This window comes from Rhipicephalus microplus, chromosome 1 (assembly GCF_043290135.1).
Source record: "Rhipicephalus microplus isolate Deutch F79 chromosome 1, USDA_Rmic, whole genome shotgun sequence".
NCBI lineage: Eukaryota > Metazoa > Arthropoda > Arachnida > Ixodida > Ixodidae > Rhipicephalus > Rhipicephalus microplus.
This window is the reverse complement of record NC_134700.1, coordinates 138986863-138994178: the sequence shown is the minus strand read 5'-3', so window position 1 is coordinate 138994178 and position 7316 is coordinate 138986863. Positions and strand designations below refer to the sequence as shown.

Here is a 7316-nt window from a genome sequence, read left to right as displayed (position 1 = left end):
CACAGTAGTCTAAGCAGTAACCAGTAGCATAAGGTCCAACCGAACATAACGCCGAAGCAAAAAAAAACAATTAAGCCCATATTTTAGCATCTGCGTTTATTATAGAAAAACTGCTAATCTGACAAACAGGACTCTGATGGCATTCTGCAAAATTTTGAAATATGTCACGGGACCAAGTTTCTTTCTCTCTATACTAAAAATTCATTGTTTTCAATACAAGAAATCTCCACAACTTTCAAAACATTTGCGCTAGTCGGGCAAACGACTGAGACGTATGGCGTTTGATTGACACCTATACAACAGAAAAAAACGCGTAGAAAGAGTGAGTTTCTAGAGTCACATATACAACCTATTACATCTCGCTTTATTTCGACATTAAAAAAGAGAACATTCAACAAGGTAGTGTAACTTGGGATGTGTTAATGTACTGTCAGTGTTGGTATACTTCTAACTGCAAAACCACTCGTCACTGCTGCTTGCACAATGATCTTCAGCTGCTGAGATAACTGGTGCCTTCGAGAGAAGTGGGGCGAAGCTGTTCTTTCTGTACATAATATTCAATCCCGGAAACCTAAAATAAATACACAAAGAACAATGACTGAAATTTCACAAAGAGTGCAAAATACAGTGTGCACCATGCATAACTAACTGCTTCCTTATGTGTAAGTAAAAATTGAGTGCATAGCAAGCATATTCAGTGGCATGGGGCTGCACTGCAGTGAGAAATGCTAGAAAAGTTATGCTGAGCAATAAACGCCATAAAAAGCGTGCTGTGGCGGAATCATTATGCCTTTTGTACCGTAGTTATGAAACTTACTTTACCCTTTCAGCTTGCGCGTGCAGGCAAATAAAACGGTGCTGCTCCAAGTTTATAATGTTCCATTTGTTGCATGCAACGACCAATCTAAGTGAATGTCAAGTTATGTGCTTAAGTATGCATCAACACAGCTGCATGTGTATTTCTGCAGATCTACCATGGTACTCATCAGATTAGTTTATTAAAAGGAATACAGTAAGACGCGCAACATATACATATTTTATCTGTATTGCACAAAAGCACAATGCCACTGAGCATACATGACGGTATGCGCATTGAGAAAATATTCAGTGTAGGTAACTTGTAAAATAAGTACTGTACAGTTACGTATTAAAATGCGAATGATACTAGTGTTCTTGAACTGGCTCACATTGACACTATTATAAATTGGAATAATTGGCTAAATTGGCTAAATTGGAATAAATTGGAATTATTATAATTGGCTGTTGGGTCATTCCACATCAGACGTCCCAGCCATTTTGGTGACCACCGCAATTGTACTCGAAAAAATAAATCGCACTGATTTTACTGCATTAAAAAAGGTAACTGCTAGAATATTTGGCAGACAAATAATTTATCGGACACGTGGGTGCCTCCTGAGCTTCCCGTCATCTCGTCTGGATGTTTGTGAAAAAAAATTATTTCATAAGTATCTCTTCTTCCATGCCAAATTTGGTCTACAAGTTAAGTGAAGCGCTTGCGTAAAGTGTTTGAAGCTCAGTAATATTATTACCTTTTTTTTACCACATACGCCTCAAATAATTTAGCCGAAATGTGTTATATCTGCATTTTCTATATCAATACTGCACTTTGAATGACTATCTGAGGAGTGAATTCTTAATCCACATAAAGTATATATGGAGGAAAAATATTTTAGACCTCTCAAGCTGTCAAACTTTACAAGAAAAAATCGCAAATTACACAAAATAACTGTTTTGTCTATAATGAGACGCAACTTGCACCATGTGGTGGTTGAATAAAAATAGACGTTGCACCTTAATCGAAGCAAATAAACAGTTCGTTTCATGTGCCGAATTTCGTCCTAGCAATTTATGTTTTGAAAAAAAGATCACACCACATCCGCGGGGTGAATGATGATAGGTGGGGCGTAGCGTTCGTCCGTCCGGACGCACAAACCGATGGACAGACAGTCTGACGCCATTATGAACGAACAGAAAGACGGACGGACTCACGGACAGACCGACACACGGAAGCCCGGACGGATGGATGCACAGACGAATGGACGAAAGCACAAATGTACGAACGAACGATTCGCCCCACTAATCATCATTTTGTCAGTGTATATGCTGTGAAAACCACTAACGCTATCTATTGTGCAACTCATCAAGTGGCTACATAATACTAGTACGACTGCAGAGGAGGGAATGACCCACGGCCACAAGAGCTTTGCCCCTAAATGATTTTTGAAGTTCCAAGTTCCCCATTCGCCATTTGGTCGTACTGCAGCTGACGCCTCGAAGTTCCCCATTGCCGTTGATGGGAAAATTCAAAAAATATTTCATTCCTTGAAATATAAATTGCAATGAAACTTGTCACATACAAAGAATTGTTCATTTCCTTTCTATGTAGGTAGAGGGTGGTTTTTAATTGGACCACCACATGGTTCAAGTTGCGTCTCAATACGAACAAAAATGACAATTATGTGAAATGGGTGGTCGTTTTTCGTAGAGGTTAACAGCTTAACATGTCTAAAAATAATTTTTCATCAAAATATCTTTTTTGTGAAGTAAGTAGTCACAGCTCAGATATTCATACAAAGTGCGGTAAACAATAGGAAAATGCAAACATAACACACTTTGGCTAAATTCTTGCAGACTTATGTGGCCGAAAATTTGTATTAATATTGCTGAGTTTCAAACACCTTACATAAGCTCCTTTACTTAACATGTACCAAACTTGGTATAAAAAAAGGTGCGGTACTTGTAAAATATTTTTTTCACAAACAACACTCAAACAACAGTCTGGAAGGTTTGAAAGGCAACCACGTGACCAAAAACTTTTTTCTCTCCGAAATATTCAAGCAGTTCACTGTTTTCAGTACAGTAAATCAGCACGAGTTTTTTTCAAACACATTTGCCAAAGCCGCAAAATTGGCTGGGAAATGTCGAATGAAGTGACCCTGTTACCTTCACTCAATGACAAATGCATACTGCTAAATTAGGGCCATTAGTTTCAATCATGTTGCCAGGGTGAGAAAGCATAACTCCTTCCCGATGCAGCGTAGGCTGTTCAGTGGCTGTGCTTGTTGTGTTCCCAGATAGATATTGTGCCCAGTCTTACATTTTGGCTGCAACACATGCTTAGATACCGTGCGGTATTTATAACATTAAAGTGTTTTTGTACAACAAAAAAACTAATAATACGATTCACATAGCGAAAATACTTTTAACATCTGAAGTACTTAGCAAAGTTAAACGCCAAACCGAGGCGATGGCTATCAAACTCTGAATAACAAGAATATTTTGATAGTTACACATGATGGAAACAATCTGAATAAAATGTGCTCGAACGTCAGCAGTTACGTTCAAACAAGCGTTTGCGCTGTTCAAGTAGACAATTCGACCACACACACAGACTAAAGGTCTGTTCAAACAAAAGTCCAGCTTCAGTGCTCGTTTCGCTACATAGGCACGGCTGTCGGCAGTGTCACGCTACGTTGCGGGTGAACGAAAATATCGGTGAAGACAAATTTAACGAAATTGAATGTATTAGCAAGTAGGCAAGCTTCGCGAGGCGCACCTAACGCGAAACAATATGCTGTGGTGTTACCCGATGCATCAATCCGAGTTATCACGGTAGTGTTACCGCACAAAACGAAAAAGAACCGAAAAGAACGACATGGACACCACGCCCTTGTTTTCTGTTCTCAGTCTTTTTCTGCAATAAGAGAAAAAAAGAAAGTAAATGAACTACCGGCATGACCAAGCATATGCGTCTTACATACGGTTGATGCTTAGAGCTAACAGGCGCCGTCCCCACACATGTATTAATTAGTAAACTATAATTGATGCGCAGCACGAGCGGGCCCCGTTAAAAACGGCTTCCAACAAAGGGCACCACAAAAATCTGTTCAATTTCTTCGCTGAACCTCAGCGGCGCACGCTCACTCTGCTGTGTACTCCAAACGATCTAAACAAACAAACAAAAAAAAACTTGCCCACAATCAAACTTCGCCATCATCCCTGTGAAACAGTTCGGACAAATATTCTCGCTAAGTAAACAAATGCTGATTTGTCATCAACTAGTTCAAAACAAAATTGTTTGAAGGCGTTATTCTCGTGCTCACGCAGTTAAAACAAAGCACTGAACGGAACAACGTGAGAGCGGTACTCACTATTTCACTTCGAGTGCTCCACAATATAAATCCACAGGTCCAGTCTTGAGGATGGTGCACCTTCACAATAATCAGCACTGACAGAACACACTGGTGGAGCACAGAGCTCCGGCACATTTCAAACTAAACACCAACTAATAGAATCGAGAAGCCGCGCGCACCACACGCACACACGCGGGAGGGTTTTTCGCCAGCTTACGCAATGGCATGTAAGACGATGTCGGCCCCTTTCCCGTGCTGTGCGCCCAGCAATACCGGGCAGCCAAGGTTGTCTAGGCGGCGAAATTTGATGGCGCCTTGTGGCGCTCTCAGACCGGCTAGATGCGGTTTAACGCTAGCTCCAGCCTCCTGCTGATAGCGCGGGCGCTGCTACTTTTTTTTTTTTTGCGGCACCGATCTGTTGCGTTATACTCGTTCTTTAACAGTGCATCTGAATCGCAGTGAACTTTGTGACGGTGCAGTGCGGCCAGCACGAGCTACTAGTCAGAACGCGCATTTTTAATATTCAGGAGCAATGTTTAGCGCACCTTCACGGACCTAATGTAGTGAATTTTGGTAAAAAAGCTAAGCTGATGCTTTTTGCTTAGCTCTATGGGTCTTTAGGGACTGCACATTCAAGGTCACGAAGGCGATATTTTATCAGCACTTTCGTTTCGGTAAAGATATTGCAACATTGCACGCATCGGCCGTCACACTATTCCATGAGAACATATTGCCACGTGCGTACTGCTAGGAAGACGAAGACGACAGCGCATACACGCATCTGCATGCTTTTATGCAGCAAGCAATAACAATAAAGAGGAGGAACGCTCTGGTACGCAGTAAATAAAGATACTGAGCTGCTGCTACTTTCTCAACCTGTTAATTACTACTTCTGTCTTCACGTTGCGACAATGCATTTGTACTTAGCTTGCAGTCTTGAAACAAGACCACGGCTGAAAATATTTCATCAATGTTGTTTTCTCACTAGCTATAATGTCAAGGCTTTGACTGAAGCACGTCTGCTGGGGAAGTTACATAAATTAAAAGAAGTGGATCCACAAAAAAACAGAGAGAGAGAGAGAGAGAGAGAGAGAGAGAACTAAAGAATGCGTTTTGGCTCCTCTGAAGAGAGCTTTGTTCGCAATTTAGTTCACAAGGCTCCCGTCATTGTGAGCAAGGCTGCGTCAAGGTCACCGAAATGTCCTTATTCTGCATTTTTCTTTATGGTCGGTGTCCACTTCCTCATTTCCATGACGCACTCTTAAGAACACATGAAGAGGAACATTCGCTACAGTAATTAAATAAAACGTGCTGGCTAAAAATACATGACGTTAATGTTCGTTTTTAAGGAACCTGATGGCCTGCTGACGTGGTGGTTTTGGCTGAACAACTGCGCTGTTTTTTTTTTTCGCAGGTGGTGGACGTTTTATCTCCAGCTTTAAAAGCTTCGATCTTATGGGGTACGTGGGGAGGGGGGAGTGTTCTATGCATGGCTACACCAATGTGCGCCACATTATACCTTGTTCAGGCAGTCACTGCAATCAGTGAGTGTTGACTAATCACGCAAATGACACAGATGAAAGAAACAAGTACAGGAGAATCGGCCCTTACTTTATTGAACACGAGTCGCTCCTGTTGTATCTTCCATCTTATAATAGTTTGAGCGCTTTATCGATGAAAAGTGCGTTTCGCTCACATTACTTTCTGCTTCGATTTATTACTAGACTCGCAAGCAGCTAGTAGTGGGAGCCTTGCTTGTATCAAGATGGTTAACGTATACTAACAGTATAAGCAAAACGGCCCGAAAATGTCGTGCATTTGTACCCTTGTACACAGTAAAAACTTTTACACCCAAAAGGGTGTAAAATGGGTGCTTTTACGAGAAAGCACTTTTTGCAACACCCTTTAACACCCATAAATGGTCGATTGAAAAAAAAGCACCCCTTTGTTTGGGTGCTTGCCTCGATAGCACCCTAAAATAGGCTCTAAGGGTGCTTTTGTGCCTGAGAAGGGTGTAGGTGACGATTCATCAGATGGAACATGCAGCATAAGAAGAACGTATAATTATAATATTTGGGATTTTACGTCTCAAAAACCTCGATATGACTATAAGGGTCATAGTGGAAAGCTCTAGAGATTTTGACCATTTGGTGTTCTTTAATGGGCGCTGATATCGCACAGTGCACAGGCTTCTACCTTTTCACCTCCATCTTGATTCGACTGCCACGGCCAGCATCGAACCTGCGACCTTCGAATTGGCGGTCGAGCAGCGTAGCTACTGCACGAATATGTGGACCTTGCGTTAAATGACGGCCTAGACTTAGAATGTGTGAACGTGCTCTCCGAATACAGCAGAAGCAAAATCGCGTTTCATTTATAATGGCAATTAACTGCAATCGGCGTTACGAAAGCTCTTCTTAGCGTTGGTTATAAGCTACATGTTTGCTATGGATTAAATAAAGAAACATAATGTTCGCCCGAGTATGGGTGTGTGTGCGTGAGCCTGCGCATGTGTTCGCGTGTAAGCGCGATTGTGTGTACACCCGCGCATGTGTGCGTGCGCGTGTATGTGCGAGTCCGTGCTTGTGTTAAGCGTGCCTGTGCACATGTGTACGCCCATGCATGCGTGCATTTACGGTCGCGTGTGTGTGGCCGTATGTGTGGCCGTATGTGTGTATACTTGTATGTATGTGCGCCTGTGAATAAGTATGCGTGTGTATCAGCCCGTGCGCCCTCGAATTTCGTGTGCGTGTGTGTGTGTGTTTGGGGGGGGGGCGGCACTGCTTCTTAGTGTTTAAGGTCCCACACCTGTTCAGACTGGAATTCTATATGGGAGGTGGCTTAAAAAATCGCGGTGGTCAACGCACTGTACACGGACTATTTAGTACATGGAAAACAGCTGCACATTTTCGTACCTCATCGTTGCTTACGAACTTGCTGTGGTAGCTGATTAGGTCCGCTGAGGCACTTCTACGCTCGAAAACGTGGGTTATGACCAATTCACACAGAAAGATGTCACTGCACTTATGCACAACCACTATTTATATTAACAACGTTTAACAAGAACGTGCCCTGCCTTTGCCACAGGTGCTTAGCTAGCTCATTGGGCAACCATATCGACTTATGTGCTGATTATGTGGTCAGCAAAAAGTTTGTTATAAC

General features: G+C 42.2%; 1 long non-coding RNA gene across 1 annotated transcript; it reads right to left on the bottom strand.

Moving 5' to 3' along the window:
- Positions 1-343: 343 nt before the first annotated feature.
- On the bottom strand, positions 344-4440 carry LOC142799536 (uncharacterized). The gene is made up of 2 exons (XR_012893914.1): positions 4173-4440; positions 344-571 (listed from the first exon to the last, which is right to left on the bottom strand). It is a non-coding gene; the product is annotated as an uncharacterized LOC142799536 (long non-coding RNA).
- Between the last annotated feature and the right edge of the window lie 2876 nt (positions 4441-7316).